At 37.5% G+C, this 25,000-nt stretch overlaps 1 protein-coding gene across 9 annotated transcripts in view; it reads right to left on the bottom strand.

Moving 5' to 3' along the window:
* The window catches only part of TCF4 (transcription factor 4), a 392,852-nt gene that overhangs the window by 69,214 nt on the left and 298,638 nt on the right, over positions 1 to 25,000 (bottom strand). The window lies entirely within an intron of this gene.

Consider the following 25,000-nt stretch of genomic DNA (forward strand, 5'->3'; position numbering starts at 1 on the left):
GTTGTATAATCATTTCATTATATATTACAATGTAATAATAATAGAAATAAAGTGCACAATAAATGTAATGCACTTGAATCACCCCAAAACCATCCTCCTGCTCCCCAGTCTGTGGAAAAATTGTCTTCCATGAAAACAGTCCCTGGTGCCAAAAGGTTGGGAATCGCTGGCTTAGAGCCCACTCAACACAATGGCTCGCCCATAGTAGGTGCCCAATAAACAGTTAGTAAACAAATCAGGGGAAAAAAATCAAAAGAGAACCAATCCTTTCCTTTACCTACAAGTTTATGCAACAGATTTTTTTTAGCACTGAAAAGAAGTCTACTTTGGTGTATCCTTTTTTCCAGAAAAACTGTCCTCTCAATCATGAATGGCTTCCTTAGCTATTGCTATGGGGTGAACCTCTGGCCTTATACCAGGAAGAAGATGTCATATGGAGACAGCATAGATGTGAAAGGTATCATGCTGCAATTCCACAGCGGTCGAGCATTGGATGTGCAAAACTTCTCCAGGAGCTCATCCGTGTAGAACTTAACAAATATCTCTGACTTGCCATATTTATGATATCTGCACCTCGGTTCCTCTGTCCAGGTTTTAAAAATAAAGATCGTATGAAACTATAATAGAGTCAGTCTGTGTCTTTCGTCACCCCCCCACCATAATTCATAAACTTAGAGAGAAGTCACAGGCAAGTTAATAAGACCACGCATTGCCTTTGATGGTATCTCCTAGTACTTCAACTGATAGGAACTCAAAAACAGATTAGGCTGACTGAGGAGGGACACCACACAGAATACACACCTCAAGCCACATTCAGTGCTTGAAAAAACTCGCCCCCTTCATCTGCTCATCTAATTCCTCCTCTTCTTTCACACATCTGTTCAAGTCCCACTTCATCCCATTGACCTTTACTGCTCATTTTGCCCTTTGCATGTGTCCTACCTGGTACTGCTGTCTTCTGTAGTACATTTACGGTCTGTTTTCCCAAATATACTACAACCTCCTGGTGTGTGAGTGTCTCATTCTTCTTCCCATCACTCTATGTCTGGTAGATAAGATGCTTGACGCTCATTCTCTGGTGATGAGGCTAATGACTATGATGATGATGGGAAATCACTTTGTGATGCCCGTTCTCCCCTTCTTTACAAACTTCCTTCCACACCTGCTACCTCAGTAAACTGTTCAAGAGCTCCTGGATGCTGCAGCCAAATGTCATTCCATTTCTCAGCAATATCTGACACTGTTGACTCTTTCCTCCTTCTGATCAGATCTGCTTCCCTTGGCTTCTGGGACTCTAAATTTTCTTGGCCCTGCTATGTCTCTTGGGCATACCCATTTGAAGGGCTCTCAGTACAGTCATGATAAAAATCTAAGCTCCTTGATATGGCACCCAAGACACTTCTTGATATTGGCACTATTTACCTTTTCCGCCTCATCTTTTACTATTATCCTTCTGTACCTTGCACTCCAGCCATCCAGAACTACCACTTAGTATCATCGGATAGGCCATGTTCCCTCTTGCTTCCAGTTATTGCCCTTTGCACTTTGCTGGCTTAATTCCATTCATCCTTGGAGCTCCCTTTCCTCCAAGGCCAAACGTGGGACAGGTGCCCTTCATATGTCTGCCTTTAGCAGCCTGCACTGCCCGATCAATGCATTATCTAACCACATTAGAGTTGTCTGTGTACCTATCCATCTCATGTCTGTCTTGTTCAGTTATATTCTAACACTTGACTCATAGTAGGCATTCAATAAACATTAGCCAAATTTATTAACTATCCCATCGAGTTTCTTAAAACCATCTGAGTTAAGGAGTTAGGAAAAGTACATTAAAGCGTTTTTTTATATCTATATATAAACTAAAATAACTTCTTCCTGAAATAGGAAAGATGAAATCTACTGCTTCTCTGTAACTCTCTGTAACTGATAATCTCTGGAGATAGTGCTAGTCCAAAGAGCAGATATAGGATTTCATCCAAGTGCATGTCAATGACTTACCATCAGTGGAAGAAGCCCGAAGCTCTGGCTATTTTTGTTCCCTAAATTCCCTGTGTTCTGCTTCCATACTTAAAGCCAGATGCTGAGGAACAAGATATCCAGGGAAGAGAATATGAAGGCTCTAAGGACTTTGCAATTGTCCCAGGATTTAGAATCCCTAATGTTAGTTCCCTTGAGTGCAATATAGGGAAGGGAATGAAAACGTCCACTGCCTAGAAGTCCACAGAGCTCAGGGATAAAAAATGAGCAGGAACTCTCAAGTCATGGTCTGAGCTTGGGAGTGTACGACTCGGCTTCCACTGTATTGCCAAGAGAGGGTATCGTTCATCTTCATCATGTTTTTACTTGTGGTGGGTTTTGGCTTCAATGTAGTAGGCACTATTGTCTTTGGAGCCAGTGTCTTAATAATAATACTTTTCTTCTATTACATGCCAGTCACCCTAAAGAAGGCCTTATCAGTATGACTGTTCCTAAGGTGAACTGATCTGCGGTATGTTCTAAAATAGTCTGACATGAACAAACCGGGTAAGAAAATGCTAAGATTTGCATTTCCTTGAAATGGGATGCTATTTTTGAGCTCCTTATTGAAAAAAAAAATTAAACTGCAAGTAATTAAGTGTGGGGGAGCACACCAAAGGTGGCTCATATTTAGGCACATGGTAAACTGATTTGCCATTGAACTGGAAGGCTAATATTAGGAATGGTTAAGCCAAGCCATGCTTTGTGTTTGTTCAATGTCTCAAACTATTTTTCAAATGTCATGGGCTCAGCAAAACCCAAAACACATTTTCTCAGCACTTCTCTCTATTTTTCAACCCGTATGTATTTCGAGAGAAGTTTAATTCATATGTTTCTGATTTATTTACATGCAAGTCATCAGAATGTTGTTTTGTATGAACTATTTGATGTCCAGAAGGCCTTTTGAGCCTTTCCTTTGAGGTTTTTTCCTTAGGATCAGGAAGCCATGATTCGCCAAAAAAAAAAAAAACCTCATACAAATTTCCAGTATTTTTTCCTCAAAGGTTCAAATTTTGTTCAAAAATTAGATCGCATAAAGTCTCAGTATAATTCCAACATTGGCAGACTTTGCATTTTCCTGCTCCTAATTGACATTGCCCTTCTTGAAGTTAGTAATGTCTTCCTTGTGGACATAAAAGTGCATATTTGCAACGTATGAATAACAAGATCACATCCTAAAGAGAGGCGATGAGTGTTTCAAAGATTAAGTGAATGCATTCTGTAACATGGTATCTGGGGGCCAGGGAGGGGGTCTCATCAAGAGAGAGGAAAGCAGTTAGCACCTCTCCAAGAGAGTCCTATGAAAATAAGCCCAATTTTTCATTCCATCATGAATTTTGCAGGCATTCTCTTTCCTCAATTTATAAAAGTAACTCTGTGATTCAAAGTGTGGTCTGATAGTTGTTTGCATACATTAAAAAAACCCGTAACATAATTTTATAAGTATTTCTCCATTTGTGAATAACTACAAACAAACAATGACAACAACAACAACAACAAAAAACCTAGTAATTTTTAGGACTTCCAAGGACAAAGTTAGTTTGAGGATCCCTCTGTTCAGACTTTTGACAAAGCACATTTTCTTTTTCTTTGAAAAGGATTAAGACACTATATATTAAGCACATGTATGTGGGTTTTCATCTTTTCATGTCATTGATATCTACATAAATTTGATCATTTTAAAAGTTACATGGAATTTAGCAATGTTTTAGAACGAATCAGATTTTAACAGCAGTGGATAGTTTTTTTGTTTTTTTTTTAAGGAATTGTACATGAAAAAGGTTGCTTCCTCTGCAAACTTTCCTAAATTTCAATCTGAAAACAAAATTAACGGTGAGCAAGAAGCACATAGCCAGTATCTAACACTATCTCATGCCTCTGTAGTGTATTTCTACAAATATAAACCCACATTTGCCATCGGGATCTTTGTCCTCTGTGAGGGGAGGTAGATTATGGATGCTGCTTAATCTGGGCAAACATTGAGAGATTTCTACCTATGCTATCTTTCAAAGCTGAGATATCTCTCTTCCCTAAAACTCTTTTCCATAAAAAATCTTCTCAAATCAAATATCTCTGTAGCACAGCTGCTGTTAAGTGACCCAACATGTTCCAAGACAGGCTCACAACCCATACACTATGTTTTTTTTTCCGCTATGAGCCCCTGATATGATGTATTTCAGGAAAGCAATATGTTTAAAAGAAGAATCACCAAATTAGACTTCTCAATATACCACTCTTCAAGAGCAGCTAATAGTGGCATGAGCGGTAAGTAGAAATGTTAAGTCTTAGGAGATAAAAGTGAATGATAATTTAAGGTTATATATATATGTGTGTGTATTAAATATCAAATAACTAAATACCCACTATTAAAACATCTGACTAAGGCAAATTAATCAATCGCTAGTTACTCTGAATTCAAACATATATCTCAGAAAACATTTATTCAATTGCAGGAAGAATGAAAGAGCAAAATTTAATCATTATCAAGACTAGTAAAAAAAAAAAGACACAATCATTTAAGAAACGAATCTGTACATGATAAGGAGAAATCACAGGCAAAGAAGAAAAGCAGCCCTAGGAAAACACGTTCAGTGATCATTGTGAAAACATGGTCAGTTTTCTCTACAGAGTCCATTATACAGACATCTCCCTACAATTTGTCAACAATTTAAGTTTTTAGTTTTTACTACCTTTCGATCAGCTCTAAAGTGAAAATAAATAAGAAGAAGTGTGTCAAATATTATGATTAGGTTTCAACAGCTGGTCCTCAGAACCAATCATTCATCTCACATTTTTAAGAACTTTTTTGGGGAGCATGTTTTTGGTGGTTTTTTTTTTTTTAGTCCTCGTTTGCTGGTTTTCAGTTTCAAAGAAGGACGATGTTAATGGCAGCATTTACTCATGAGATACCACATTATCTTTTCAGACTATATAAATTCCTAATTGTGAGTTTTACTTTGAAATGCAATAGCTAAAGTGAAAAAAGTCACAACCGCATGGGCTACCCATCTGTGGAACAGATTACAAGACAAGTGAATGTGAAAGCATTATAGAAAAATGTTACTTCGAAACAAAAAATTTCCTGGGTAACATTCAAAGTGTCTATAATGTTCTTTTCTCCTCTTTGCGTCTCTGTTCCCCAATACTAGACCTTCCCTTGGCATATTCACAGATGCAATCCCCGCTGAGCAGCTGTAATGAGGAGCCACTTCCTGGGTACCCCCTACCGTCGCAAATGTAGTAAGAGAAGTCGCTGTGTATGGGAGATGGGTCTCCAACATCTCCCATCTGAAGGGAAACGCTCATAGAGACATAGATGCTGCACTTGCTTTTCCATCTTACGGCCTGGGATGTGCAGGAAGACGCATCTAATCCTCAAAGAACACCTAACCCTCATCCTCCTGCCCCATGCAGCATATGCACAAATACATCCAAGAGGTATCCTAAATGAAACACACGCACATATATTAATCTCTATCGCTGCTATTTTTCAGCGTCATTTCAGTGTTTAACAACCTGAACTAATAGCCATTTTAAAACATGTCCCGAGCTTCTGGAGGAAATCCACCCCCCTCCCCATTTGTTTTTGAACTGTACGTATACTTCTGATGATCCTGATGAACTGACCTGCTCTGGGATCCTAAGAGAAGAGTGGATAATTTTTTTGTTTGTTTTAATTGAAGGTCCTTAATGTGGGCCACATGTTTCTGACGGTCATTTGGAAGTACAGAGAGGGCAGGGCGCAGGGCAGGGAATGCAAAGTGGTAGGGAGTTGGGGAGGGAGGAAGGCGGGAGGGGTTGCATGATGAAAAGACCAGCTCCACAAGCAAAGCGCATTAGCAACCCAGAGTGGAAAGGGCCGGAAGGAAAACCCACCCACCTCACCCCTGCGTTCATTCTATCAACCTGCAATTGCTGCAATCAAAACCATATGTCGGTTCTTCCAGATCTTTCTCACAGGACAAACATGCGAAGGGCCTCAGGCCTGGCATTGCCATCAAATGGTAATTGATACCATATGAGCCACAACATAGAAAAGCACATGCAAACGGCAACCTCTCTCGCTGCACCCCCACCTTCCAATCCCCTTCTTGGCCCCTTGAGAGGGATGAAATTGCAGGTCTTGCCGGGCTGCTAAGTGCACTCTGCACCATGAAAAACAAGTGTATGTGGCTTCAGGAACCACCTGTAAATCAGAGGGAAAGGAGGGTCCACTAGCCAAGAGCTCGTCCCAGAGAACAGGCGAAGGCCAAAGGTTACTCTGGGTTAATACAAGGTCATCGATCATGGGGGAAAATGAGCACAGGTGTGAAACAGATCACAGGCCTGGAACAGGGAATGACCCCCCTCCCCAAACCCCCGGTCCCACGGCACATCCGGCCTGGAGAAAGCTCGTTACTGCTAAGCCACATCTGTCCTCCTCTCCTCCTGCCTGTGAGATAGTGGGAAAGTGGAAACCACTCCCCAATTACAAGGCAATTAGAAGAAAAGTGACCCCAATCCCGAATCTGCTGCACTCCTTCTATGAAGCTCTTTTTGCATCCCATTGTTCTCACAGCAGAAGAAGAAAAAAAAAAAATCAAGAAAACCCGCTGAGCTGGAGGTCCTGGCAATTCCTGGTTGAACGTAATACAGTAGGTAAAATCCGTCTCTTATTTCCACCAACACTGACAGAACTACAAGTAGCATACGGCTCTCGCCTCTGCATGTATATATTTTCTTATTAACTCGATCGGGCAGAAATTTGCAGAGATTTGTTTGGATTTAGAAGTCACAACAGAATGTCAGTTTTACAAACCAAGGCTCATTCTGTGGTGAAATGTACAGCTCTGGACCCAGCCGTTCACCACATACAGCTATTTGTTCCAATTCCTCTAGCAGCCGCTTCTGAACAAACAACTAACTTATTCTAAACACACGCAATGGGTCTAAGTTTTCTTCCTCCTGCCTATCCCATTATATGTGATATTTTAGTCTTATAGATCTTATGAAGTTTAAATATTTTCCAGATGGCAGTAGGGAGCACAGAACTCTGTAAACACTCCAAGTTATAAAAGGACCAACTAAATACTTAAAACAGAAGAGGAGGATGATGACATTCTTCTGTTGCAAGCAGCAATCTAGTGAGCTAACACCAACAACTGTAAAAAGGGGGACAGATATCAATTCTCTTTTTCCTCCCCCACATTCTCAAGGATGAGCTGATTCACCCTCATTGTGGTTGTCTCTATTTATATCCTTTCTAAGTAAACCATTTCTGAAAAAAGATGATTTAAGCTCAATTTACAATTCAATATATCGCAATGGTAAGAAAGGAAACCATGGTTGTAGCCTAATGAGAAATCCCATTGTCTCACAGAGGGAAAATTAACAAGGCCTATTCATTCCATACGTTTGCCCTGATCCTCAGAAGTCCTCTCTTCCTAAAAGCGTGGCCACAAAAAAAACCTCAACAAGGTGGCATTTGCCAAGGACCCTCAGCCTAGAGGCAAGCCAGGAACATTCATTATGACAGTCAGCACCAATCCAAGAAAAAAGGAAGTGAACAAATCAAAGGAGTAAAGTAACAAGGGCAGCGAATTGAAACGAAAGTTCTGGTGAATGCCAGGGGGAGACAGAAGTAGTGCGAAGCAAAGCAGCACAGTGTAGCTCAAGAGGTGTGCAGCCAGGCAGCCTCGGGGTAAACCACTTAGGGGAGACTCTGACCTTACCTCTGCCTTCCCTCCGTGGTCCGGGCAACATAACCCTGTATCTGAGCATCTGCATTGTTTAAATTTCATCCTGTGGTGTTGTTTGCTGATTGGTCAGACATGGCTGACAGCATCACAACTGCAATCTGACAGACAACGAGCAAGTAGGACCACAGCACAGAACTCATAATGGGAGGGAGAGAGGAGACTTCATGCTGGATATATGAAACTCAGACCCTCAGAAGTCTGCTGCAGGGCCTGCGGCTGGCCTAGGGGTGGGAGGGCCTGGGATGAGACTGGGAGGAGGGCATGAAGAAGGGGAGGGGAGGACAAGCCCAGCCACCCAAATGACCAAGCACGAGGCGTCCCCTTGGATCCAGCTGCATCTGGACCACGTTTAGTAGTTTCCCTCTTGCCACTCCCAGTTCCTGTTACCTCTTGAGAATAGAGGAGGCTTCTCTCCCTCAATGCCTCTTCTTACAGAACAAAACTGGTGTAGTGTTTCCAGTTTGGGAATACTGCAATTGTATTTTTTATGTATTTATTTCTCAAAAGTTTTGACATTTTCCCAAGGATACTAAGGAGAGCCCAGGTGACAAAAGCATCCTATCCAGATTTCTGCTGTGTGGAGGAACAGCCTCCAATTTAGTGGAATTCTTTAACTACTGGACAGCAGTAAAGCCAAAAAGTAAAGGAAGAGACAAAAAGGTTAAAGGTGTTTGGACAAGGTAAGTGAACTTGGTGTAGAAGCAATGGAAACAGAAAAGAAAGAAAACAGCTTGAAAGTGGGAGAGAAAAGACAAACCAATACTGCTGGGTTATAGGCTATGTCTCTATTCTGACCCAAATGCCAATTTCTTTCCAGGCCAGCTGGAACCACCTGAGACTCACTGAAAGCAACAGTGGCTGGCCACAGATCACCCTCTCCTCCCTCACCTCCAATCTTGCTCACAGCACACACACGCACACACACAAACACACATGTGTGTGCATAAGCACACAGCTGACCCAGCCTACCAGCCAATGGGTACAATTGAGTTTACCTGCTATAAATGTAGGATCGCTTTCCCTCCTGAAAGTTTATATGTAGGATTATCACCTCCAATTAAGAATCAGTGTTAGTCTATTTGAACCCTTGCCTTCACGTCCTTACTACCCAGAATCATGACTGCAGAACTCTGGAGGGTGGAAATTGGTAGAATTTAAAAATCCAAGCAGATCTCTCCCAGTGCTCAGCAAAGAATATTACTTGCAAATTTCCTTTTTCCCCAATTTCTCCTTTCCCAGCATTCTTTGTTAGCAGAATTCTGGGGAAGGTGTCATGGATTCAATAATAATTATAGAAGAAGAAAAAATATAAGGTGAAGCAAGGATAGCAGAGCAATAAAAAAACCACATAGGTAAAAATGGTGGGAAATTGAGGATAAAATAAGGACTGGAGAGGCCAGGTTATTAAAACTAACAAGCTGGAGAGGATAAAAAGGAACAAGATGCTTTGGCTGAGGGGAAGGAAAAGGTTAACACAACATGAAAATCAAGATGTAATAAAAATTAATCCTTGAAAAACACCATCACTGATTTAAAATCAATTTGGAAGAGCGAAATGGCAGAACAGGATAAAATAAATCCATCTAGTTTAAAATAAAATAAAAACTCTAAACCTCCTCCAAAAACTCTAAATCAAAAAAGAAAGAAAAATCTCACTTTCCCCCTTTATGTGTAAACACTAGTTATATGGCCTAATTTTCTAAATAAAGCTGGAAGAACACACCAATGAAATCTGAAGAGGTAAGGGAAGGGTATTAGCATAAAAGAAATATGTATGAAAATCAGAGCAACAAAGCAATAAAAGCAATAAATGTCAGTAAAACTAGAGGGTCTGTGTCAACAGAGGAAGTAGTTTAGGGCAGGAGAAGCAGCCCAGGAGGGGAAGAGGTACCCAGAGGGTCTGGATTTCATTCAGAGAAGAAAAAGAGGGTGTGAAAGAAACACACTAGGCAAGTATACAGGAACGACTGAGCAACAGAAAACATAAATAAGAATACAGGAATGTGAAGTGAGGGTAAGAGGCATAAATGTAATGTCACTGCGATCAAATGGAAATTGGAAAAATGGAATACAGTTTGTCAAAAGCATAAAATAAGTGCCTTGGGATTTATAAAATCATAAATACAATTTTGCTAAAGGTATGCTGTTTGAAAAAACATTACAGGCTGAGAAGATTACATAATTTCACCCATTTTTTTGAACCCACTTTCTAACTTAAAAAAAATTTCCATGACTTCCAGGATCTGTTTACAATTGCATGAGACAACAATAAACATATGACACCAGGGCCTTAAGTTCTGCACAATTCCTTGTCAGGAATGAACCTAAGTAGTACAAATGATATTATTATGGCACTCTTCATTATCCAGGACATTCAAGATATAACTTCTCTTAAAGGAATATCCACGCAAGCACCTTGCCCAAGACCAAAGGAAATCTTTGGATCTTATTCAAAATGCTCAAACTACCCAGGAATCCATGAACTATTATAGACATAGGAAGGATTTGTCAAGAAAACATCATTTGACAAGATAGCATTTCTAGTGTGAGTCCTGAGAGCCTGACAGCCTTTCAAGCTCCCGGCCTGGTTTTTAACTCAGTAGAAGATCAAGTTGGTTTCAATGGTAAACCAATAATTGCATATTTGGTGGAAAAGTCTACAGCTCCGTCAAGCAGCAAAGGAAGCAGGGTGACAGCAATTTCAGGTGCGGGGATGCAATAAAAACAATGAGGAAAGAAAATGTTTGCTTTTTCTGTCAACTGAGATGTCAGTACCCATTAATAAATCTATCTGCTAAATCTACTCTTATTCATGTGGGACATCACCAATTTAAAGTAAAATAAATTATCTTTAATTAAATAGAATTGTCGTCTTCCTCCCGCTATCATCCCCAATTATTACATCCTAATCAGCCCTTTAGGGAGGAGGCGAGAGAGAATGCTGAAAGGCACATTGACTATAAACAGTCAACGGATGAAATTTTTATTTTTAATTATTGATTATAACTGTAATTTTTGGATCTAAGTAACGAAAGACACAAAATTTTTTGTCATTTGTGGAGGAGAAATGGTACATGGACACTTCAGCAGTTTCCTTTTACTCTTCCTCTGTGAAAATTTCAGAAATCAGAAGCCATTATGAACTAAGCACATCATCTATTTAAATCTAATCTATTAACTTTTATTTCCAGTACAAAAGTGCCCATTTTTAATTAATACTTTAAAATGCATAGCACTAACTGAATGTTGGCTATGGTATTTTTATGTTGTTAAGCTTTCAAAAACTAGGATTACTGAATGGTATCAATTTATGTTTAGACAAGAACGGCATATACACTTTAAATGTTAAGACATGTAACTGGATAAATGGAAAAGGCTGATCTACTTACAAATACTTACGACTTCCTCTGCCCTGATTCCCAGCTACCCTCCTCCCCAGTCCCTCTTTTCTTCTTTTTTTTGTAACTGCACTCAAATTGTAACAAAAGCAATACATATTTTAACCGAATGATTTGTTTTAAAGATACACAATTATCAGTCCCCATAGTGAGGTAATAATGCCCTCTAAAATAAATGATGAAATCAACAAGTAAATTAAGTAGTACCTTACCCCTTCACTCCAAAGGCACAGAGATGAACTATTTTCCTAGGAGTAGCAAAGAATGAATTCAGGGGCAATTGGGCAAATTTCTGGAACTGTGCCCCTCCCACACTATTCCCGATAACCAGGCTGGTTTGGGTTTGTTTGTTTCACTTTTTGTTATAACTGTGGATTTTGCAAGGGAGGGTAGAAAGCTTTCTTTTAGCTTTCTAAGTAATAACAAAATCAACCACCGAAATTGGGAAATGAATTATTAACTAATCATTTATTCTAGACAGAAAATCAACTTATCTTCTGCCTAGAATAAATAGGTGGAGGTATTGACTGTTTTCTGACTGCTTAGCGTTACTTTTAAAAATGTATTTTTTTCAGGGTGTAGTACTGTTTTCATTTAGCATGCCTTTGAATTGCCGCCTCCAGAAGTAAAAAAAGAAACCACAGCTATACAAGCCTGCTGACTTTCTTATAAAAGAACCAGTTTTAAACTTGTTTATACTACTGATTCCAAATGAATTCAAGATGGTGGCTAGTTAAAGAAAGAGAGTCCATGCCAGGGAGTTTGATCAAAGAACTTCAATTCAGCAATGTTCAGTTTTAATTGACCACTAATTAAGCTACATTAGTCCAAGAAAGGTCTGTATCACTTTGAGTAATAAAGAAAAGAATTAATTTAACCCTGTGTCAGTCAGCTTTAGTAAATTCATCTGAAAGCAACTTCTCAAACGACAGGCATGAAAGAGGTGTCTAGTGTTAAATGCCAAAAGTGGTCTACAGAATTCAGAGAAGACCAGGAACTCAGTTTTCGAATGCATTTGTTACTTCGCTAGTGATGTCACCTTGCAGGTATAATTATCTTCATTACAGATACTAAGATGTCAGCTTTACTCCCCGGGTTGCGAAGGGTTGCTTTAAAATTGGATTCAAAACATGGCATCATACCAGCCACAGTTTTAACTTTCCTGTATTCTAGACAAAAATAGAGTGGATTTGCAAAATCATGAGAATTTTCAAAGGCTTGGAACTCTCCTTCTGGGAAAAGTGAGTTGAAGACTGAGGGAAAAAAAAATAAAACAACTGCAATAACACCACCAAAAAAGCTCATTATAATTAGGAACCACAAGCTATGACAACCATGACAGCAGCATTAAAAGTCTATGTGTTAAAATAGTTCATTTCTGAAAATCCAGTTGCAAAATTTTTATTTCCCCACACATTGCCCATCAAAAATTTTTTTGCCCACAATTCTGACAAAAAAAACTTTAGGTAGGGGAAAAAAAATCATAAAACAGCAAAAAATTCCATTTTGGGATATAACATCAGAAACTAAGATACAAGGAAAATACTGCTTTATAACTTGGTGTTTATGACTGTTAAAGTCCTTCATATTAACTCAGGGGCAAATGACCTACAGGCCTACGACAAATGTCAAAAAGTAAATTACGTTTAAATTTTGAAAATAAATCCCAATGTCAATGGCATGCTGGCTTGCTTCTATTTTACATTAATAAACCCCACCCTCTAAGCCTGCATGAATAGCACTGACTCTTACAGCACTGAATGCCATAAGGGCCAGACACTCTTGAAGAGGAGTATCTTCCTGGCCTCAACACACATATTTTGTCTTATAATGATTTTTGGCAACCAACTACTGCATTTTCTACAAGAGTATTTAATGAATAACATTTCCTTTATTATTCTGCCAGTACTCATTAAAATGCACTTGTTTGTGAAATGCAATAGCTAGCTATATGAAACCAAAATATTAATGCAAATTGGCATTTCTAAGTTTAAAGTGGTATTTGCATAACAGGAACTAAACATGGTACAAACTGAAAGAGTGCAGAGCACACAAATGCCTCTTAACACCACAATTTGTATTACCAAGAAAAATGATGGCTTGCATACACCATTAGAAGCCCAAGGAGAAAGCATCTGCCAGTCTGTGCCCCCACAGGCTCCTGGTGTTCCCAACGTCTAATCTGCACCGACAAGAGATTGACCGGGAACATTCTGCAATCACCTCACCTATTAAAGTAGTATCGGTACAAGGCACTAATAAACTTATTCCCTGTGCTTGACAATAGCCTAGGGCTAGCCCATTCCTCCACTGCCACCTATGGTTATAATTGAAAAATCATTAATACAATTTAGAGTGTGCACATAGGAATGAAAGTGGTCAGTGGTCTTCAGCACCACCAACATTCACTAGTCACATCTGTCCCACTCAGTGTGGCAGAGAATGAAAAAATACTACGTACGTATGTATGTATGTATGTGCTTAAACTTAAGCAAGCTACAAATGTCCTACAGGGCTATTTTGGATAGAAGGAACCTTGAGAAAAGTGACATTAAAAAAAGTTTCAATACTCATTGGTTCATTCAACAAATATTAGTTGAGTACACCTACGCAGGCATATTGTGCTGATCTTTGAGGGGAAGATAAAGGGTAAAAGTTTGTTCTCTAAATGCTTAAAAACTTGTTGGGAAGATGTGATACAATTTCATCACAACGCGGTCAGGCTAGAAATTAAGACTGTTAACGATAAGATGGACAGATGTTTTCATTTATTATGAAGGAATATTTGGATTATGTGAGTAAATGCATATTATTTAACTTTTAATAAAATACTACTTTTTAGTAGAACAGCCAGAACGGAGGCACGAGCTCTCTAAAATCTGAGGCCAGCTCTCGGGAGCATTCTACTCAAGGGTCCAGCCTAACTGTGTGTGTAGACATATACATGTATGGTGGATGGGACTCATTCATTTGGCTGCATAAACATTTCTTGGTTATCTACAATATGCTAAAAGGTATACAAAGATACACTAAGGCACAGTTCCCACTCCTGGAGGAGCTCACTGGCTAACTCAGAAGAAGGAGATTCTGGGTCCCTACTGTGTGCAGACAAAGGGCTGACCCTTTAAAAGTCTGTATAAATTAAGTCCTAAAATTAAATCACAAAGAGACAAATACAATTGAGACAAACATTCACTAAAATGCTACAAGGTAGCATTTAAACGTCAATTCTTCCCTCAGATGTTTGCTGACTATAAAGCTAAGAAGAATGCAAAAACATCCTATTGGAATATACACAGCAGCAGTGACTCTAGTTCTGTCATGTTCTATGTGATCTCGAGCAAGTTATTTAACCCCTTAATGCTTTCATTTCCCAGAACAGTACTTCCCAAGAGAACTTTCCGCAATGATGCAAACATTCTATAGAATATCTGTGCTGGCCAGTAGAGTTGCTACTAACCACATGTGACTACCAAGCTCTTGAAATGTGGCTAGTGTAACCGAGGAAGTGACCTTTTTAAAAACTGTATTTAATTTTAATTAATTTACACTTAAACGTTAATAGCCACATGTGGGCTAATGCCTACCTCATTGGCTTGGCCTGTGAAATGGGATCACCTATCTTACATTAAGGTGCAGTAGGGATCAAATTAGCAGGGATTTTAGCAAACGTTCTGAACAATCCACGGCATGCAAATAAATGTATTTCCCTGGATATTAATTGTTACTACAATGAAATATTTACCGTAAGCTTTATTTTAGCTGTAAACCACTTTCCTAATAATTAAAAGTCACAGTAAGATTGATTTTATACTCCATAAATGTCTGACAAATACCACACAGGCAAGCTTCCTGAAGCCTATTCTAAAAACAATGTGTAAGCAAGTTATTGTTCTAAAATTATTTAGAGGATTGTACTGAGACATATGGAATGTAAGTGAAATATTGTGAGTCAAACACAGGTAATCAATGATTGATCAGAAAGGAAAACAAGGTTAGCACTCCCTCAAAGACCTTTCACTTTAAGTAAATTCACAATTTTAAAAAAATGACCATCTTCCAGAAACAGAAATACTCAAATCAAAGAAATTATCATCAAAAATGGTAATTTTTACTACTTGTCTGACACACACAGAAAATTTTAAGTTTTCTTTTCAGTTGCTCACTTTGAGTATAGACTACCCTGTACAATACAATGTAGAAAACAGATCAAAATAAATGTCAGCTTAGGGCAAACTTGTAAGATGACTACAGATGCGATAGATACACAAAGTAAACCAAAAGACATCAATGGGATTTTTCTAGAACATGTTGCACCAAGCTGAACAGGGAAACAGGAAGAGCGAAATGCCGGTGGGATGGAATTGAAATTCCATTAGCTAATAGGCTAAGCAGTAAGTGAAAGCGTATCTGTACACCAAAGATACACCGCAAATCAGGTACCATTCCTGTGCCCAGCTGCCATCTCTACTCTGATCAAACCTTGGAGAACCTTGTCTAGCACGGGGAGGAAATTGAAGAGTGGCACAAGTTACTGTCAGTCTTGGCAACGCTCTCCAAAACCTGGCACCTAAGGAGTGAGGTGTGCTTCTGGGTTCTTAAAGTTGGCAGGTGTAAGACTCTGCCACCAGATCCTGCCACCGTCCTCTGCAGGGTGCTAGGGAAGGCAATCGAGGTTTCAAAATCACTTCTAAACCACTGCCAAGAATTATCCCACATTGACGGGAAGCACCGCAGTGTCAGGAAGAGAGACCCCCAGTTGTGAGGAGGTCTGAGAAAGCTCAGAAGAGTCTTTAATGTTGACTTCGATATTTAGTCTTTTCATGATGGAGACACCATGATGCTAATGTTGATGCAAGCAATGTCCATATGCCAAAAACATAAATGTACTTAATAGTTTCTTTATCTAATTCCCTATTTCCTCTTGATGGCCTATAGGGAACAAAAATGGTAATATACTTGTTCATGTAGGATGACTCACATAAACCAACAGTTATACTGATAGAGAGTTCAAGATATTTTAAAGGTAAGATGTAAATATATACTCAGGGTATGCAGACATGTACATTATTGACTCAACATATTATAACAGCTGCTCTGAAGCCATTCCAGGTGGTTCACAAATAATGTACTATATTTACAACACTGCAAATAAAAACCTCACATTTTCATGGTAAATGGTGGAAATACCTGGACAATGCTGTATAGTGTGTTAGGCCAAAAACTCAAAAAAAAAAAAAAAAAGTTAGATGAAGATGAAGACGACGAAGAAGAATTATTATCATTTTTTATGGAAAGAAAAGAAAAAAGGAAAGGATAGGAAAGCATCTATCATCTATAAGTGCCTCTTAATGCCATGACTTAATTATTAAGGTCCAGAGACTGCTTCTGAAGCAGGATCTCTCAACTTCAGCACTACGGAGGGACTGTCCTGTGCATTGTAGGACGTTCAGCAGCATCCCTAGAACTAGATGCCACACTCGAAGTCGTTTCCAGATATTGGCATACGTCCTCTGGTGGGGCACCACTCGTGGGGTACCACTGTTCTAAAGATACAGACTCTGGAATCAGAGTCTGTGGGCAACAGATACCCACTTTGATTTTCTTAAGTCTTCATATAAACAATGGCCACTTCTAGGAGTATCTTCCCTCAGCTAAATGAGGAAAATAGCCACTGACACCCAAGATCATTTATTTTGTCTGTGATATTCCGCCCTTGTGATTTTACGGTGCTCAACAGTCCTAGCCCATAACTTTGAAATAGTTTCATTCTGAAGCTTTTAGAATCAACTCGATGGTAATGTTGATTATGTGATGGAAAATGTTTATTTTCATTCTGAACTACGTGCAATAATCAAAATCATACAGGGTACAAAAATTTTGATGAATAAACAAGTTTGCGTAATAAATAATTGGCATTACGTATTACTGTCTAGTTACATAATCTACCCACTACCCACCCATCTATTCGTACTTTCTCCGATCCAACCATACATTTATCATCATAAAACCTGTCATGCTTTCAATTCTGATTGAGTTACACAGGTAAAAAGCCTAGGACCAGCCAAAGAGTTTAATCTACATAGCTCCCTATTGGCAAGGCATCTGTGAAGGCACTGTTATCTATAAATAATTCTACATCAGGCCAGTTACATGCTTTAAGCATCACATGGTCTACCAAATATGAAAATACCTCAGTATATAAGTGTGCCTAAGTTTTGTTAGATTGGTTATATTGTTAGATAGGTAATCTATTGTCAGATGCAAGATTGCAATACTGAGTATCCTCAGAAGGTAAACGTCTAAATATTGCAGATCAAGCAAACCTAGGAACCACCATCGAACTTTAAAACAGGTTAAATGGATCTGCAAAGTGAACGTTAAAACTGTATTAAAGATTCCAAAAACAAGGGTTAGCCTAAAACTCCTTAGGCATAATCTGTTTCTCCTTTTTCATCTGTTTTTCTTTTTTCATCATCTAAAAGCGATAGAGGAAAAGAGCCATAAAACCAAAACTTCCTCCAGAAGGAACAATTTAGTGCGGTTTTGCATTTCTCAATGTCATATCTGAAAGGTAAAACAGCTTCTATAGTTTAGAGGTTAGGATCTCATAATGATTCACATAAGCCATCCTTCTTGGGGTTAATTAAGTGAACTGAATCCTAAAGGTTTTATCAGCAAAACTGATACTGCAAAATTGGGCCAAGAGGATCTGCTCTTACAGGAATCCTTTAAAACGTAAATGCATTTAACAATCATGCATCTATTTCTGGCAGTTTTAGCTCATTCACCGGAAACATGCAAGAGGTTTGCTGCACTTTGCAACCTCTGGGAAGTGGGATTATCAGATTCACATCAACACATCTAATTTTACAGTTACCTTATTTAAGTTTTTAATACGGCACAGGTCTTTTTCTCAGGTGTTAATACAAAAATCAATTTTAAGTCACAACAGCTGTGATCATTTTAAATATCACAGCTGTCATGGGTTGAAAATAACCAATTTGAGCACACAAGTTTCTGCTGCAAATGTAACAAAATGAAAATGTGATGGAATTTTATCTTTTACTCCCTCTGAAGCGGAATGCCTAATACAATAGTAGAGTAATAACTTATTTGCTTTAAAATAAAATCAGGCTCCCATTTCTTTGCTGACCTAGCCAACAGATGGCTTAAAAGAACAGAGAAGAACATCATTTTTAAGATATACTCCTATGGCAACTGTGGAACATACGTAATTATGGAAATAGTATCAACTCTGGAAAGACTGGGTTAAATAGTTGATATCAAAATTGAGAGTTCATTTATGTAAACATTTTGCTGTAAAGCCAGGGGGGAGATTAAGTGGGATCCATGCTACACATTAAATGTTATTAAAGTCTAGGAATTTAAATTATTACACAGGACAAAGTCTAAACTCATATGAATAGTGTTAACTAGTATCTTCCAGCAACTAATGGCCTTGCATCCACTTCTTTGTAAACTCAAGCTAGCTAACTGGATGGGATGAAATAAAGACAGCTTTCCCTCTCTCAAGCCAAATCTAATGTCATTCCGTTTTGAAGACTATAATGACATTCTTTAAGAACCTAACATCTTTTTTCTTTAAAGGCAAGAACACGGCATTTATTCCACTGGCTACAGAAAAGTTTAGGCTTCTCTGTGTGAAATGAATTGTGGACAAGAAACACCCAAGAAATTCTAGAACTATATTAACAGACAATTATTGCCACCTATGCTCCAGGGAGGAATGGGGCTCAAATGTTTGCAAAATGATATTGCATGATTAAGACAAGGAGGAAATAGACCAAAGGAAAAGCACAATCTTAAACCAAAGCATTGGCAATGTTAGACAACTTCTAGTATTCTTTTAAAAGTTTTTTTCAAGGTCTCTTAACCTTCTGGCCAATATATAACTATAAAATAAAAATCTAAAGAATTTTCACCCTAGATCTTCAATCCTGCCTAAATTAATTCACCAGTTCCCTCTCCCTCCCTTACAGGGTCACAGAGGAGTGATGAAAAGTTGGTGATATGTGCAACTAAACAACTTGTACTAAGAAACTGGTATCCCCCCATCCTGCTTAGGGAGGTTTAGTGCAGCAGCTACAGAGAAGCCCTAACATCCGCTATTATTTGCATATTAATTTCAAAGCTACATGAAAAACATTGTAGTCTTTTAATCACATCAACACACAAAAAGGCACTACAAAGTGAAACTACACTTGTTACACATTTATCCCAGCCCCCACATCACACAAAGGCAGCCTAAGAAAACAGCATCCATCCAGCTCCTTTAATGCTGAGCCTCCACTTCTGTAATAACAGGTGCAGAAATAATAATGTGCTGGCCAATCAACTTTTTCCTCTGATTTGTCAGTTTAGCTTAATAATGCCATTAGGAATGTAAACATTTCTGCAATTTATATTTAAAAGTCAATAAAATAATGGGGTACAGAATTTATCCTTTTTAATTTTTTAAGTAATACATTTGATTATTTTAATCATGTCAGTACTTAACTGGATGGGGTTTAAATATGCACGTAACATCAATTTAATTTGTTTTATTCGTTAGAAAAGCTATTGAGACATACAGCATTACTCTCCCTTAAAAAAAAAAAAAAAAGACCACACATTCTAGGGGAAAGGGAGTACAGAACACTCCCACATTTTGCTTGCCTTCTTGGAGATGGGATTCCTGTGCCTTCCAAATGTCTTTTATTATGAGCATTTTAAAATGGTAACCAAAGAAGTGAGGATCCAACGCACACTCACTAGATGGCTGACAATAAAAACAAAAAGTGTTTCCATACTGTGGATGAACTTCACTGGGCTACAGTAATAGGACCGTGGTTGGTAAATGCATCAACTATTTTTAAAATGGTGTGAGAGTTTTTCCCAACATCGCAATTCCCACTTGAACAGGATCATTATTGGTTCAGTCATTCAGTACTCTATAATTCTCACCCTTAGGTTTGTGGAGGTGAAAAAGCCAAGTCAAACGTTAGCCTCCACTGTTAACATCCCCTATTCATTTTCAGGTCAGCTACAATGGAAGCAGCTGGAATTCAACTCTCCCCACTCTGTCCTACCAATTACCTTAACGTGCCCTCTCTCAAGATGAGTGTAATTTGGTCTCTAGGAAAGCACAGTGCTAGGTCCCTGGAGGATGCCAGCCAAAGCCTGCATTTTATCGATGGAGCCTGAAATTAGACCATCATCTACACGGCGCCTACCTCTGACTTCTCAGGTGTTCTGACCCACTCTGTATCCCAATCGGGGTTGTGGGTGGGGGGTGACTGAGTTGAAAACGGTCTACTCTCACAAATATAATGTTAGAGGTGTAGTGTCACTGTTAAGTCATATTTGAATAAAATGTCCTGATGAGTATGTGCAGATTTGTTTAAGAAATCAGGAAGAAGAATTTGAAGAAAATTATTTAAACTGAAGCAACATGGAATTTAAAGGCAAAAATATCCGAAATGTGAACTTTCAAATTCTAATCAGAATATGGTATTGTGACATAAATATATCTGCGAATAAAAGGTTCTAGTTTGGAAACTAAGTCATAGATCTTCATCGTTACAAAAAGGAAAGTCTCCCAAAGTTTAAGTGGAGCAATGTCTAATTCTTAAACCATTTTTGAGCTCCAAACCAGTAAATTCAACCTTAAGAACTGTTCTTCAGAAGAATAAATTTGTTTTGCTTAATAAAATGCAATATTATATACCTAATATGAAATGATAACATGCCAAATAGTTTATTATAGATTTAAAATGTTAAAAAGCCTGCAAAAAGGAAAGTTTTCTGAAAATTCCATGTATAACTTCTTAGCAGATTATTTCACACTATAAAATACAATTATTTTATAGAAGTATCTCTTTCAATTTTGTCACTATTAATCTGTTTTTTCTAATACAGATGATTGCTTCTTTTTTAGAACTATGATGATTTCCTGGATAGGTTATAAATATTTTATGAATTCACAGATTTCCCTTTTTTCAGTAATCAATAATGTTTATATCACATATAACTTTACCCTGTGCCATATCAAAATTATGTTTGAAGTATTAAGGGCTAATAAATAAATAAAAGCCCAATCAAATATATAACTTGAAAAATTACCTCTAAATTATATTGGCTGTGAAAAAAATTAGCTTTTTCATAACTGATAATATTAGAGGGGGGAAAAAAAGCCCAGTAATCTTTCATGTGTGTACTGAAATTCTCACAGGTACAAAGTATACATTTTGGTTTTCTATTGCAGAGCAAATATATGTCTCTAATGGCATTTTCTTCTTAAGGTAAAAGTAAATCTGAATTCAAACAACTTTTACAATTGCCACAACCATATCTAAAATCTATATATTTTCACTGGGTCAGAAATTAAGAATTTCTTTTAATGGATCCCTGATGGCAGCTTGCTGACCACGTATCTGACCTATAATAGTGATTCTAAAGAAATAATACTGGAGCTTTTTATTTTTTTAGTGGCAGAGCAGTGACAGAAGTTTCAAGTAGGCTTGGAAATACACACAGCATTCATAATAATGAAATATGACAATTTCTAACATCAAACTATGATAAAGCCATTAAAAAATAAGTTACAAGGAAGAAATCACTTATTCGCAAAGCCTCTATGGTAGTACTGAAATTTAGTAAAAAACAAAACAAAACAAGCCAAAGAGGGAATGTAATGCAAACCACGTTTATAGTGGAACAGGAAACAAACAATTCTTCAGCATAATTTCCTGTAGATCAGGTATTTAAAGACTGCACCAGCTATTAGATCTTTTTTCCTGATCACTTTTCTACCCAATCCTCCTTCCCCTGATTCCAGTGTCCTTCCTCCTAATTCTGCTTGAAACAATGCCATCACCTAGCGCTTATAAGGATGCTTATCAATTATCAACTCTATATTTAAAATGTTCAGATTTACTAGAAATAAGGAACTAAATAAAAGCAATCAAATATGTAGCTGATCCATATTTTCTTCTTAAGAAATCAGCCCCACAGAAATGTTCAAACTGGTGTCTGTGAATCTCACATAGGGATTTTGAAAATTTAATCAGAGGCAGCAGAGCTAGATGTAGCCACAATATCAAGATTAAGTGTCTGGTGAATTTTTACCAGCTTAAACCTGAAGAACAAAATTAACATAAGCAATCAAACATGGCAGAAAAAAAATAAAATTTTCATTGTTATTTTAAAATATTTTAAATTAAATGTTTCATATGTCGACAATATCAAAAAATAAGCTCACAAAAGTTTTTCCTACATGCTTTCTCTTTAATTTGTTTTACTTTCTTAAATCAGTGGGGTATTGAAAAATTATATTACTTTGAGATCTAAGCACATTTTTGCTCTGTAATAGCAACTAAACAACTTTAAAATAATACATTTATACTGGCTGCTTTCCTTTATAATCATGGTTTTGAAAACAGTAAGTATATGAAATATCTTTTTAAAATACTAAGTGCAATTTGCATAGTTGATACACTATTTAAAACTTTAAAACCTAGTGGCTACCTATATGTGGCTGTTCCAACTAACGGTGAGGTTTGCCAAAAAAAAAGGGCCATATGTAAAATATACTGAAAAATGCTATTAGAGGTGCTATTTAACTATTAATCTTTTTTGTTAGCACATCCTATAGTAAATGAAAAAAAGCTAAACACTTCATACCCCAATTTTTAGCTTTAAAAAATTTAGGTTGCTGACTGAGATTGTCCCTTATACATAGGAAAACTTTCTTCTAAGAATGCATTCCCAACTGAGAGATTTTGATATTCAAATGGTCCCATTTTTTCATCTTGACCAGGAATCATAAAATTATTTTTTTGGCCTTGATATCAGAAATAATTAACATCCATTTTCCTCTCTGAACTTTATAGAGTCGAAAGCTGTATAATATGACCAACAGTCAGAATATAAACATGAAAAGCTCATTACCATTTACTTTCTGAGATTTGATGACTTGACAAATAACTATTTCAAAACAACTAGTTTGAAACATGGTTTGAAGCTTGTTAGTATAAAGCAAAAAGAGCAATTACAATAATTATAGGTTTCTCTATACGGTTTAACACATGCACATGCTGGCGAGAGCTGATGATGTGATCTTAAATTACCATTAGGAGGAAATTTCGCCACTTTTGTTTTCAATTTTATTTGCCATAATTTTATCTTTGTGGATTTGCTATATTTTAAGATATGTGGAATTTGATCAAATAATTACTTATTAAAAGTCTTATCCAGTGAACAGGTAAGCAGTTATAAAAATCAAAAATTAGGGTTAGAACTATACTTATTGTAGAGCAAGCAGATAATGCCTGATACTTCTTATAGCTTGAATGAGGACAGACACAGCGGCACACTTTGATATAAGCTGTATTCACAACACTTAAAAGAAACTGTACTGATTTTCTCTGCAAAAAACCTGTCTCACATAGTTAAGAAGTAATGCTTTTAAATTTCTTTTAGCTGAGATTGGGATTCATTTGTATTTAAACCTCTAATGCATGGAGGAAAAAAAAAAAATCACAGAAATTATTTGGTCAAGTTCATTAAATACTCTCACCTGAGGAAGAACTGATTTTTAAAAATACATTATGGTTTATAGTCGAGATTTATTTTTTGACAGCTTTCATGTTATCATTTTTTTCTTAAGGTTTTGTTTCGTGGAGTCCACACTTTTGGACAGGTACAGTCATTCCCAGAAACAAGGAGACAATTTGTTGTGGGATATGTCATGGAAACACTTCACAACTTAGGGTAATAAAAAATTCACGTTTCCTTTTGTTTGCCCTAAAATATCATTGATTACAATATTTCTCTTGCTAGGAAGTTAGAGGAACACTGATTTTACAAACCCTACAGTTGCCAGTTCAAAAAGAAGAAATCATAATTATTGTAATGCTTAATTGTATTCTTCCCACAACCTAAAATCACAGTGTTTTGGAATGATTTTCCATTTTTCTTCTTTTGTTTATTCACAGGGAAAACCTGCTTCCTCTGGCCTCTCTCAGTTCAGAGAGTTCAAACTGAATTTAAACAAGTAATTGACTTGTCACTGGGAAAAAAGAAGGAATCCAGTGCTGTGTTGTCTTCAGAGGAAAACTTGTGCAACAAATAGCTGACCACACTTAACTCCAACAATTCAGGTTAAAACACACGTTGGTCAGACGTGCACATACACCCCAAAATGCATAGATATTCAAAGCCCAAACAATAAATGAAACTCAAGAAATGTAAAGTCTTTTCGATAGGCATTTTGAACAATTAACGCATGGCATACACAATCTCCACAAGATGTCTGGCACCAAATCAAAAGCGGCTGAATGCAGAATTAGAGCCAGTACAATACACACTGTAGAATAAACAAAAATCTGCTTTCTCAGTGTATGCATGAGGGCATTTTTAAAAATGGTATAGAGTTGGCCCCTTCCATGGAACACACACAACTGGACTTTCCTGCCTGTTCCACAAAACTAGAATGAAGAACTGGTAACTATCCGCGGTTTCAAAAGCTTTCTGCTGGTGTTCCAAATGGCTATTTTTCCTAACTATAATGTATGTACAATTTGCCTCTTTCTAGTGTTTGAATCAATAGAGATACACATCACCAGATTTGTTTTTAATAAACGCCTTAAAACAGTTCCTATAAATACATTTCCTGTGACAGAGCAATCTTGATTTTATGAGTACCATCCTCTCAAAAAAAAAAAAAAATCTAACAACCAAAATATTTGGCAACTGAGAGGGCATATTAGTGATATGATGTCATATTCAGCATTTTCTTATGGTGGAGGCAACTGGCAAGCTGTGGGAATGGAACACATATTTTTA

Source organism: Propithecus coquereli, unplaced genomic scaffold (assembly GCF_000956105.1).
Source record: "Propithecus coquereli isolate 6110/MARCELLA unplaced genomic scaffold, Pcoq_1.0 Scaffold37, whole genome shotgun sequence".
NCBI classification, from domain to species: domain Eukaryota; kingdom Metazoa; phylum Chordata; class Mammalia; order Primates; family Indriidae; genus Propithecus; species Propithecus coquereli.